The 12,447-nt window shown below is 41.4% G+C and overlaps 1 long non-coding RNA gene across 1 annotated transcript; it reads right to left on the bottom strand.

Moving 5' to 3' along the window:
- Positions 1-5,464: 5,464 nt before the first annotated feature.
- LOC307024848 lies at positions 5,465-8,397 on the bottom strand. Its single transcript, XR_013804007.1, has 2 exons — positions 7,416-8,397; positions 5,465-6,779 (listed from the first exon to the last, which is right to left on the bottom strand). It is a non-coding gene; the product is annotated as an uncharacterized lncRNA (long non-coding RNA).
- Between the last annotated feature and the right edge of the window lie 4,050 nt (positions 8,398-12,447).

Here is a 12,447-nt window from a genome sequence, read left to right as displayed (position 1 = left end):
TCAATCAGCATTACTCACCAGTTTAGGAAGAAAAAAATATCCTCAGCAGCACTGATCTGCCATCTTTACAAAGTGTTACTGATGTTCAGACAAACAGCAGACTCTTGAATGTTTTGTGATAGCCTTGCATGGGGAGTAACGGATTACATTTAACGGGATTATGTAATCAGGATATTAAAAAAAAGTATTCCCTTGAGTGAATTACTAGCAAGATTATAATGTTACAAAAAAGCATGCAGTGTACACATACAAAATTTGTTTGTAAGTATTGAACCTTAAACCTATTTGGGTAGCAAAAAGAGCATTAAGTATTAAATCCACTTGTTCATGTCTTTTATACATCAACATGTGTCCCCTCTGTGTAAAGAGATTCTGAAAGATTCAGGAAAAAAGATTCGCTCACTTTTTGTCCTGATCCATTTATATAAAAACTTCGGAAAATGAGCTGATCAGATGTTGGCCACTTTATGATGTCATAACGATTGGTTGGCTTGTGTAACCATTAGCCAATCACCAACCAAGGTACCCCCCCCCCCCCCCCCCCCAGACAGAGAATCAGCACTTTTGAAACAGGGCTGAAACAGAGGGGATTATGGGATGCTATAATGATCTGTTCTGTGTTTCGAGCCAAACCCTTCAGAGAAATCTTTTGTATATATCTGAGACCTATAATATATTGATGAAAAATAGGGGACCTTTAAAAACAACCCAACATTTTTTGCATTCAATCAAGTTCCTAATGCCCTTAGGTGTAGGTATAGGTGTAACAATATTAAACCGTTAACGCTGATATAGCATATATGTGTCTCCTCACACACAACATACTGCACATTGCCCGAATTTACCAGGGAAATATCTATCACAAACCGCATTGTGAATGTCTTAGCCGCTGCCATACCAGTGAAATGTGAGTAAGAGCCGAAACAGTCATAAACAATGTCCTCATAGTTTGTCACGCAACAGGTCAATTAACTGTCTTGTTAAGGTTGGCCATTGTGGGAAAACTACAGTCTTACCAGATATTTAACAAGAATAATTATGATGCATTATTGTGGTTTAGACGCCAACTTCCAACTTCCTGTGTTTTCGTTATTTTAACCCTAACCTCTTATAATAAAGAAACACCCTATTGCTCCTTCCTGTTGAGCAAACACTGTGTACAAGCAAACTGAAACGCAATACACTTCCATGGAGAAAGACCTAGAACTCAGAAAATGAGATAATCAAAACAAATAATACAACGTTAAGCTTTTGATTGAAAGATAACAGACAGGAACTCTTTGATTTTTAATACAAGTACATGTTGTTCAGGATTAGTTTACTATAATAGCTATAATCAATATTATTTTTTATTGTCTTCCAGTTCTTTGAATGTTGACAACGATGCCTTCCTACACTGAACTGATGGACTTTTTTTTTTTACTTAAATCTGAATTTCTCTAGTGTGCACGCAGACTTCATCATGCACTAGGCGGAAATGGTGCACTAAAATTGTCACGGCTGGAGGGCAAGGTACACAGGACCCAAATGCAGAATATCCAAATCCAAATACTTTTATTGCGGAACGAGCAACAAAGTAAAATCAGGCATGGCAAAACAAAAAAATCCCTCTGCACAAAAACCTTCTAACAACATCAATAATCCCACAAAGACCAACAGAAAAACCAGAGCCTAAATGCACACAAACTAATCAACTGAACAAGACACAGGTGAGAGGGGAGGAGACAACACCGGGCACCGGGTGCACACAATCAGCAGAAACACACAAGATGGGAAGGGAAACACAGGGACAAACCAAAGACAGAACCAGACATGACAAAAACACAACACAGACAGATCGTAACAAAAATGGCCTATTATGGAGTTGAGCATTGATAACTTATTTTTGTAGGCCAACCCAGAAGTTACCATTGCACTGGATCCATTAATAATAGCCAAAGGGATTTTTCCATTGAATTGTGGCTTATTGCAGACAAACGTTTATGATACTTACACATTGTATTCATCAGGGTAATCTCTACAAATGAACACCACTTTTATCATTTTCATTTCCGAAGCTTAAATTCAATCACCAAAACTAAAAAGCGAACATCACCACCTCTAAGCTAAAGGCGGCTAATGTTTGGCTATGACATTTAGCCCCTTGATAGCGACCGCCATTTTTATGGCATATAGAAGCTTGGGACGATTACCAGTGGTGTTTACTGACATATTTTTACGTCATATGATAACAATATAATACTAGCTAAAGCTTGTGTTTTCCACAGCCCTTATTTCAGGCTTTTTACTAAAAACCCATAGACTTTTATACGAGGAAACCAAAAGTGTTGAGATGCTAACTCATTTCCAGGTTTTAAGAATCATTCCTGCACCGCTGTATTCCTCAGCGGTCTAAAGCCATACAGAGAGTCCATGAGCTGACTCTCATGACACCTGTAAGAGAAAAACGAAGGCAGCTCATTAGATCATCTTATATCTTCATTGCTCAGGGCTCCAGGTTTTTTTCTCCTTACACCGACTGCATCTTTGTGCGGTGGCCTTGGTAATAGACTGCTTGTGAATGGCCGGCCTGAATGCCAGCTTTGTGTTCCTCACACTGTACAGCTTGGGTTGACCCGGTGTCGGAGGAGGTTTGAGAGGTTGATTGAAATCTGTGGTACATTTTGTATTTCTACAAATGTTAACAGCTTTCCCTGAAGTATGATTTTGTCTAATCTCTGTGGCTGAGCTTTGACTCGAAATGCCTTTCATCCGGTAAATTAAAGCAGGAAAGATTTTATTTTTTTCAATCTTTTGTGTGTGTTGGACTCACATTTAAGCCACATACCAAGGACTCTTTTATTACCAAGATGTCAACCTTTCTGGAAATGTTCCTGGTTTTCCATTGATTCATTATTTTGTTACTATATTTCAAAGCAGTCCTGAAAATCGACATGTCCTCACGTGTCTTGTTATATACCTCAATGTGCATTTGATAATAAGGCCAATTTTGAGCCAACTGAATGCATATAACCTACTTGAAATATGTGCAAATAGCACAACTGCACCAAGAGGCTATTTGCATGGCGGTGCTGTTTGGGTTGCGTTTTACCCTTTGCAAGTGCTATGATAATTGTTGTGTGTGTGTTGTGAGTGCAGTTAGCCGACCACTGCTAAGCTTAAGGTGGACTCGCGTCAGCATGAAGATGTTTTGAAGTCTCTTTTAGTCACTTGCTTTCGGACATTCACGAGCGAGATAATTATTGACGTATGTCGGAGAACAAAACATGAACATCTCTTAGGCCTGTGTTAACCACAGACTTCCTTTCAGGCTTCTAACCATAAAAAAAGTTGAGCCAATTACACTTTTAATCTTATATTTGTATGGCATGATGATGCAGACGTGGAAGTAAAGCTACTGATAATGATGACGGGCTCCAGCACCCAACATTATTTCAATGAATTATTGCATTACTGTCACATACGAGCCCACTGGCCAGAAAACAAATGTCCCTCTGCAAACAATGAAAACCAAGAATAAACCAATTCATTCATTTACTCTCGAGGCGACGGCAAAGTCCCGCACATGAAAACCGAACCGAACACCAACCATTATTCAGATCAGAAGCAACGCATCTGGTTTGAGTTTATATCTGTATGTGCATGTAATTTGTGCCGTAGATGATCCGAGTACTGTGTAAACACATCTTAATACACTGGGGGGGGGAAGAGAGAGGAGTGGCGTGTTCTCTCTCTTTACTCGCTTTCCCTCTTTTTTTTACCCTCTCTTGGACACTTTCGGTGTGTTGATGGATACAGCACACTCAGCAATATTTCAAGGTATGATAGAGGTGCAAGAAAAAACCCCTTTCATTGCAAAACAAACAGGCCTTCGAGGTGCTTAGGCTTGTGTTGACAAATGGGGTGGGAGCATTAAGTACAGTCAGAAATGGCAAAGTGAATCCCCCGAAGAATAGAAAGAAAAAAATCTGACTACTTGGTTAGACCATAACCATAACCATAAGGCTGGGTAAATCTCTCTCACACACTCACACACACAAATACACAAACACACACACAGTCCTTTGATGAGCCTCAGGCTTAGAGGGAATAATGGTTAGCAACCTGAAAAATGCCCTCATCATAAAAGACCTTCGACAGTAATAAATGAAATAGTTGAGCCAAACACATTAATCCATGCCGCTGCTTCTGTGCATGTGTGTGTGTTTGTGTGTGTGTGTATCGCCTGTTTTTTTCTGCATAATGCCGCTGGTATCTGATTTTTTTGTGCGTGTCTGTGCACAAGCATGTGTGTGTGTGTGTGTGCTTGTGTGTGTGTGTAAGAGAGAGGGGGAGACAGCTGAAAAAACTCTCGGAGAGCGCCTAAGCGTAAGAAAGTGAGAGGTAGTAACACGCTGTCAAAGCAAATGCTCTTGCCGTCACTCTCTTTAGGCCACGTTCACGCTAAGCTTTTGTAGAAAACACGGGTTACGCGTGAAAACAATTTGCGTCTAACCTAGCGCTTTCAGCTAGTGCCGAATTAAATTAAATTATAGGATTATTCAGAAGTCGTCTGGGAACATTAACACAAAAAACAGATTAATGACATTGTTTTAAAAAAAAATAGAATATGCCAATCTGTGTGTTAAATATGAAGCTATGGCTAGCTGCTTGTTTGCTTAGCTTAGCATAACAACTGGATACAGGGCTCATCGGGGGTTGTTGATTATTAACACGCTAATTTAACTATAATGAATCAATGTGATCTCGTAGGACGGCGTAGAAATGGCAGGGTTTCCCACACATATATTAACGTCCGCCAAAGTATATTTCGCGACCCATTTAGGTTTAATCTTTGTTTATCCGTCCGCGAGCACGACGACATCTGCGAGCACGACGCCATCTGCGATCGATTAACTACCCCTCCTGTACCTGTGCGCTCTGGTATCGCGTGAAGGGTCTGCCCCCCCGTTGATGAGCGTGCTCCACTAGCAGGTCCCCTTACTTTAGAGAAGATAAACCAAAACCTTCCCCATAGCACACATCCTGACCTTTGAAGAAAAAAAGACTTGCTAGTTTTAAGGTGTCAGCACACAGAAAAAATGTAATAAAGCCCAATTAATGTTGACATCATCTCTCCACCTCCATCCACAACTCCTCTCGCCAGATTCTGCATGTTTGGCCTCCCGTTCGTCATCCTGATCACTCTCTAAACTGTATACGTTTCCTCTCTCTCTTTGTGTCTAAACTGTGTATTTTTAGTCACCATTTGGCCTCACCTTGTTCCTCCCTTCACTCGCTTTGCCTTCGCTCTTTCTCCCTCTCTCTCCAAACTGTGTATATTTGGGTCTGTCTACGGGGAGTCAGGGGTCATTATTAATCTTGCTAGCTCTCCTACCTTCAGGCACAACAGCAGGGCAGCATGTGTGTGTGTGTGTGTGTGTGTGTGTGTGTGTGTGTGTGTGTGTGTGTGTGTGTGTATGTGTGTGTGTGTGTGTGTGTGTGTGTGTGTGTGTGTGTGTGTGTGTGTGTGTGTGTGTGTGTGTGTGTGTGTGTGTGTGTGTGTGTGTGTGTGTGTGTGTGTGTGTGTGTGTGTGTGTGTGTGTGTGTGTGTGTGTGTGTGTGTGCGTATAAGTGAGCGGGAAAGGAGCGGTTGTGAATGAGTCAGTTACGCTTTTCGAGTAAAGGTGTAGGAGAACATGTTTTTGTGAGTGCACCGTCTGTATGCCGTTTAACTTTGTGAGCATCTGTGTGTGTGTGTGTGTGTGTGTGTGTGTGTGTGTGTGTGTGTGTGTGTGTGTGTGTGTGTGTGTGTGTGTGTGTGTGTGTGTGTGTGTGTGTGTGTGTGTGTGTGTGTGTTTCCCAGGGTTTTTTGGTGTGTTTTGAAGGAGAGGGAAAGTGCATTTGCCATGATGGATCATGAGAGACCCACATTCTTAATGCACACTCGCACAAGACAGACACCCATGAGAAATGAAGGGGGGAGGAAGAGAGGGGGGGGGAAGAAAAGAGAGAGGTGGTGATGAGGAAACAGAGAGAGCAGGGAGAGTCCCTGTTCCTCCTGAACTCATTAACCGTTGTCCTCTCCGACCTCCCTCCTGCACTCCCACAAAGCCAAGTAGCGGCGTGCATCAATAACGCCGGTGACAGCACGAGGGGGAACGGGTCAGACAAGCAAACCGCCATCTCCCTGGCAACCAGCACTACGGCCAGTATCGCCAGGACAACAATTGCAGAGCGCACACTTGGGGGTATCCCACTTCCCCGCTGGCCCGACTCCCCTCCTGCAGCCGTCACACAGCGAGGGCCGCCGGTCCTGCTGCTGCTGGATCAGAGGAAAGCTAAATCCGCAGCAAGGCGCCGGCAGAGGATGAGGCGAAGGGAAAGCCGACTGATCTCGACTCTGAGGTGAAACCGAACGGACAGGAGATTCAATCTGAGCCCAGTTCAGCAGCATTATTCAACAATTCAAGAGGAGGAGGAGGACAGGAGTACGGGATGTTCTGGAGGCAGAAATCCCCCCAAAAAAGAGCCCCTGAAGCTGGTCTCTGAGGCTCATGGAGGATAGATGTGCCTGGGAAGAAGACACAGATTCAACACAGTGGTTCAGCAAAAAGAGAGAACGACTCAGGTTCAGGATGCAGTAAGAAGATTTAACAAGCCTGTGCAAAAACAAATAGGCCCTCTATTCGGTGTGATAACTCAATGTTTCTTGATCAAATCTTGGAGAAGTCATTCCCATCTCTGCAGCTGTTACATGGCTTTTTGGCTGCTCTCGTGTTTTTTCTGAAATTCCATGTCTGCAGTAAAGTAAAAAAACAAGTCTGATAAACATCCACAGTATCACAGAGCAGACAGGGCTAGCAAGGAGCTGTAACATTATATATTTTTGGCAAAACAGTGAAATATTATTCCGGCAATTTATGGAGAAAAGGGCAAAGACGTACAGAGGGCTAACAGCAGAGTATATAGCTCTTTTTTTGGTTTAATTTTAACGCTGAATGAAGATGAAGAATCCACAAATGGAGTCCAGTTTTACTTGACTTCTTTGAAAGATATCAGAAGTGTGCATGCATTTTCAACGCTGACAGTGTTTTCTAAAGACACCTTATCAATTCAACAAAGCTATAAGAACATTTTCCCCTTAATCAAGAGAACATGCTGCACATTTCTGGCACTGAGGATCACTATATTTCCTAATTCAACAAGTGTAAAGTGTCTTTATGAGTGTCATATATCGCCTGGATGCCTTAATATTTATACACACTGAAGTATGAACTGATTGTACCTAACTGGACATATTAACTTCCATACACCCGGTTTAGTTTAAACCTAAAGTAAATGTATGATATTATGCCAATTGATAAATCCATTATATATTTTTTACAGAATCAGGCAAGGAAACGTTGCAACTGAACTAAATGTTGTTTTCCTACCGCTTACATGCAGCTGGTTTTCATTGTTCATTCTGTCACACCTCCTTATTCTTCTTCTTCTTCTTCTTCTTCTTCTTCTTCTTCTTCTCGGGTAGATTTCAACACTACAACATTGTTTGATACAGTGGTTCATCTCAGCTGCAAAACAATTTTTAAAAAGCAAGCACTTTATATTAACAGCAATTAAACATTTACAGTGTTTTAGTATAACAAATGCACAGATAGAGATAGATAAATAGATAGATAGATAGATAGATAGATAGATAGATAGATAGATAGATAGATAGATAGATAGATAGATAGATAGATAGATAGGGGCCATAGGCTATACTCTCACACACCAAATTTGATTAAGCTCCCTTGCCTGTTAATCTTTAGTAATATAATTAATTCATTAAAGGTTAATGGTCCTGTCATAGCAAAACTGCACATATGAACATGGACATGAAGTATGTGTGCGTGTGTGTCTGTGTGCGTGCGTGTGTGTGTGTGTGTGTGTTGCATTAGAGAGAGAATGAAGAAACAGAGACAAGCAGAGCAAACGTCTTGCAGAAATTGGCGCTAAAAGGAAATACCGGGGAACTCCTCACCGTTGAGTTGAACATTATATCTAGTAATGTTGTGTTTATTCGTATTATTCGCTAAGAATAAAATCGCTACGATATGTCAGTTGTGAGTTTGAGCGCCTCCTGATAGATGTGAAGCGACGACGGCGGCAACTCGGACGGAAAAACAAGGCGAAGAAGGGCGGTGGAGATTATTGCGGCAGCTCAGCCAATCACACAGCGAGACTCTCTAGGGGCGGGACTTCAGCGTAGAATGTCAGCCAATAAAAACTCAGATGTTGGTTCCAGCCCCCACGTGGGTTCTGAGTTCCAAACAACAACCACCGGGCTCTGGGCCAATCACAGGCGCTCAAGGTGTTAATCTTGACGCGGATTGGCTCGCTCCTTTTCACAGAGTCCCCCTCACTCATCACGTTTAGCCCGTTGTTATTAACTCTTTCGTACCACACAGGAAGGAGCTGCTTTGCCCATAAAACACAAACCCGCACTGTAATAGCCAAATGTGAATTAATGAATGATTCACAGGCGGTTTGTTTTTAGAAACGCGATACATCAGTTAATCCGGACTGTTTCAAAGCCTCATTTCAGACACATTTAAAGAAAATGCGAGGGTAATACAGTGAACTGTAGCGGTGCAAGGAGCACATGGGGAGCAGCGCTACAGCCTCTTCAAGCGTTGCCCTGATCATAATCAAATCAGCATGCAAGAAAACCAATGGGATTAAAAGCACATGAGAAATGCATGCTTAGTAGTGAGGTATAACCCACATTCACACATTCAGGCTCTAAAAGTGTGGCTCAAACCTGCTCCTGTTGTGCAGCCTGCATTGCATGTTCGTGAAGCACTCTGAAATGATTGAAACATGCAGAAATAAACCCCCTTCTCCTCTTCTTCCTCTCTTGTTTGAATTGCCCTGATGTTTTACAGTTGATAACGCTACACGTGTTGATGACGCCTTTCAGTTTCTACAAAGTCCCACCGAAAAAAAACAGGAGACATTAAAAGCAGCCATTTTAAATAGCACTAAAGTCATTCCCTCCTACGCTATGCAGTCACACAGGCACCAACACTGACACACCAAGCATCAATCTTCTCTCCCTTTTTTTAACCTCCAAAAAATATATAGGCAAGGTTCTCATAAAGGAGCCGAAGAAGAAGGCTGACACCGCCTCTCAGTGGAGACTTCGGGGATTACAAGTGTGAGCATGCCAGGACAAGGAGCTGTTTCATGTATAAAAGTAGAAATCAGCTGTTAAAACCTGTGTTTTGGATAGTTGTTCTTAAATTGATTATAAAGTTTCTAAATTACCTTATTACAATGTTTATGAAATGGCACAAAATGTTCAAATGCATTTCATTTCTCAATTCTCACGCTGATGCCACCTGTCTGAATTGTAGGAATATTTTGCTGCTTTTCTTGGACATTATACGTTAAAATAATTTATCCTGGATGTTTTTAGTTCAATATTCTCCTTCAGATGTCCTCCAATATAACTAGAAGAGATGTAGGAATAAATGTTAACAAATGGAAGTGTGCTGATGAGGGAAGGAGGAGAAATTGGTTGGAAAAAGTGGATACAGAACATGTTTCATATTTTTTTTAAACACTTTTTTACACCTTTAATGTGGGAAACGGGAATGTGTGTGTATTGCATTGAATCATGTCCTTCTTCTTTTGCTTGGTGATTTTTTAAAAGCTTTTAGAGTAGCAGCATCCTCAGACTTATTTTCACTTGAGCTCAACCCCTTGCATGTAGAAAAATGTAACAATAAGAAAGTGAAAACATGTCTTTTTAAATGATTTGTTTCTTACAAAAATGGCATAATGTGGCTATTGTTGTGGTAAGATACGACTGGGTTAACAAGTTAGATCCATGGTCTTCTGTGTTTTTAATAAACATATTTATGTGCAACTTTTTGTACCTTTTTCCACCATATATTTCCACCTGAAATATAACCAAACAGTTTAAAAATACTCATATTTCCTGTTAGTCTAATTCTCCAATTATTTCAGACATGGGTTTTGCACAAATGGTGACCTTAAAGCATAACCTGTTTCCATAGATATTCAAGACCGACTAACAGGTTGCCATGTAATGCATACTCTCAGTGTTAAGTACAAAATTGTGCTTTAAACGAGTGGACTGTTGGTGAAACAGATGCATAATGTGTCTGGGACGAGAGGAAGTAAAGTCAAACAAGGCAGCAGCAGAAAACAGCTTGTTTCGGCTTGCTGTTTGCAACAACAAAGAAAACCATCCGACTGAAAGATGAATCTATAGGTGACCTCTGAAACTGAACTGAAGACAAGAGAGAGGAAAAAGGGTGAGAGAATGACTTAAAGTGGAAAAAGGAGGGTAGAGGAAAGTGAGGAAGACCGTGGAAAGGACTGCGTATATTCATGTGTGTTGGGAGGGGGGCACTGTGGGGTACGATGCAGCCCCCCGCAGTCCCAAGTAATGGCAGAATAGAAGTTAATAGGGTAGAAAAAGGCCGGAGGCTGTTAACTCAGAACGGTCATTTTGAATTCCCCGTTCTCTCCCTCAGTCACTCCCTTTTCCCTCTCATCCCTTCTTCCCTTCACCTTCCATAACGTGGATTCCCATCCCTGCCTGCCTGTGTCATTTGCCCATTCTCCCCTCCTGTCTCCCTTACACCCTTAACCCGTCTCCCACCGGTCACCTGTTTCCCCTTTTTTTCTCTCTTTCCTCCCCCTCCTCGCTCTTCATCTTCTCCACCTCTCTTCCTCACCCTTCCTCCCCCTTCGGTGTCTCCTTGGAGGAGGTGTAATGATAGCTATTTGAGTGTCATCAGACGACCGCTGTAATGGCTTCTAAAGCACCATTCCACGGTTGCCACGGTGAACCTTGCACAGACGCCATCCCAGAATAAGAGGTTGAAGGGGGTGGGGGTAAAAAAAACATCTGGTTGGGTATCGACAGGCGTCAACAGCAGACAGTGACGCGGCCCCCGGGGGCCAACGGGAGCTAATGATGCGTGGGATAGGACTCATACAGTAGTGATAATAGTGATAGTAATATAACAGTAACAGTATATGACTTTATGTGTGTCTGTCGGCTCCTGATGGATCTTTTCTCCCTTTCTGCAGTGTGTTTTATATTTGTGTGGTTTAATGTAAGAAAAAGAGAATTTAATTTGGTGTAAATACTTATCTTTATTCTTTTTAATGCTAGTTTCTAAAAAAATGTAAAAATGCGTCAAAATCTCCTTTAAATACCGTCGGGATCAGACATGGATCCAGACTTTTTGCTCTTTTTGTCGCTTTTTAATAATTAAATAGCTCTAGTTTTCTGTAATACAGTATTCCTTTATAAGTGTCTTTAGGCATGCATGGGAAGATCTGATTTCCAGTTTATGTGTGTGTTATTTTAAATGTTGTTCCACACACATTTTGCACACAGGCAGCTCCGCTTACACAAAGGATATCAGATGTCTTGTCCAAGTCAAAAAGCAGTTTGTAGTGGAGAGATTTAACTGAGTCATTAAGAGTGTTTACGAACATACATACGGTACGTACTGCAGAGTTTTCAAACGTCTTAATTGACCACATAAAGTGTCTTGTTGTACAACCATATTGTACATTGCCAATGCCATTAAACGTCCCTTTAATGTCAGTTTAAATAATGTGTGTCAAATCAATTCAATTAAACATGTTGTCAAATGTTTAAGATGGAAGGATTCATATTAGACTACACCGGACGATTAGGCAAGCAAGTCAATTGTATTTAAATTATTCAGATCTATTTAGGCATTAAAGTACTTTTTGTCAGTCATTAAACAGTAAAAAGTAACCGTGGCTTTGGATTCATGTCTGGTTTTGGTGTTGCTAGGATATTTTGATGCATTTATAGGGTTTTTATAAATATTGTGTGAGGGTAAAAGTGATTCATGATACTAAGATAATTGGATATATGATTTTGAATTCTGCTTTCTTACTCATAGCCAATGATCTGTTCCTGTCTTCTTATCGTATTTAATATGTTGACTTTAGTCACATACTGTGGGAGTAAACTAGCAACAAAATAAGCAAAGTTTAAGAACAAATGGAAAAAAAAAGTTTGCTGTCTGTTTAGTGTTCACAAACTCAATAACAGCGAGTCCTTGTGCGTGTGTGTGTGTGTGTGTGTATATGTTTGTGTGTGTGTGGGTGCGTGTGCATGAGTTTGTGTGTTTGTGTGTGTTAGAGAGAGTTTGTGTGTGTGTGACACAAGCAGTGTTTATCACTTTTTACGTAAAGCACAGCAGTTCAAGTCTGGGTCAGGAGGAGTAAATCTTTAGGTGGGTGGTGTTTACTATGAACCCTGGGACCCTCCTCCGACCTTTGTATGTGTGTGTGTGTGTGTGTGTGTGTGTGTGTGTGTGTGTGTGTGTGTGTGTGTGTGTGTGTGTGTGTGTGTGTGTGTGTGTGTGTGTGTGGTGATGACACGCATGTTGCCGTGGGTCA

The sequence above is a fragment of the Notothenia rossii genome, assembly GCF_949606895.1.
Source record: "Notothenia rossii genome assembly, chromosome: 11".
In the NCBI taxonomy this organism is placed as follows: Eukaryota; Metazoa; Chordata; class Actinopteri; order Perciformes; family Nototheniidae; genus Notothenia; species Notothenia rossii.
Note: the sequence above shows the minus strand (reverse complement) of the source record. Positions and strands in the feature narration are given on the sequence as shown.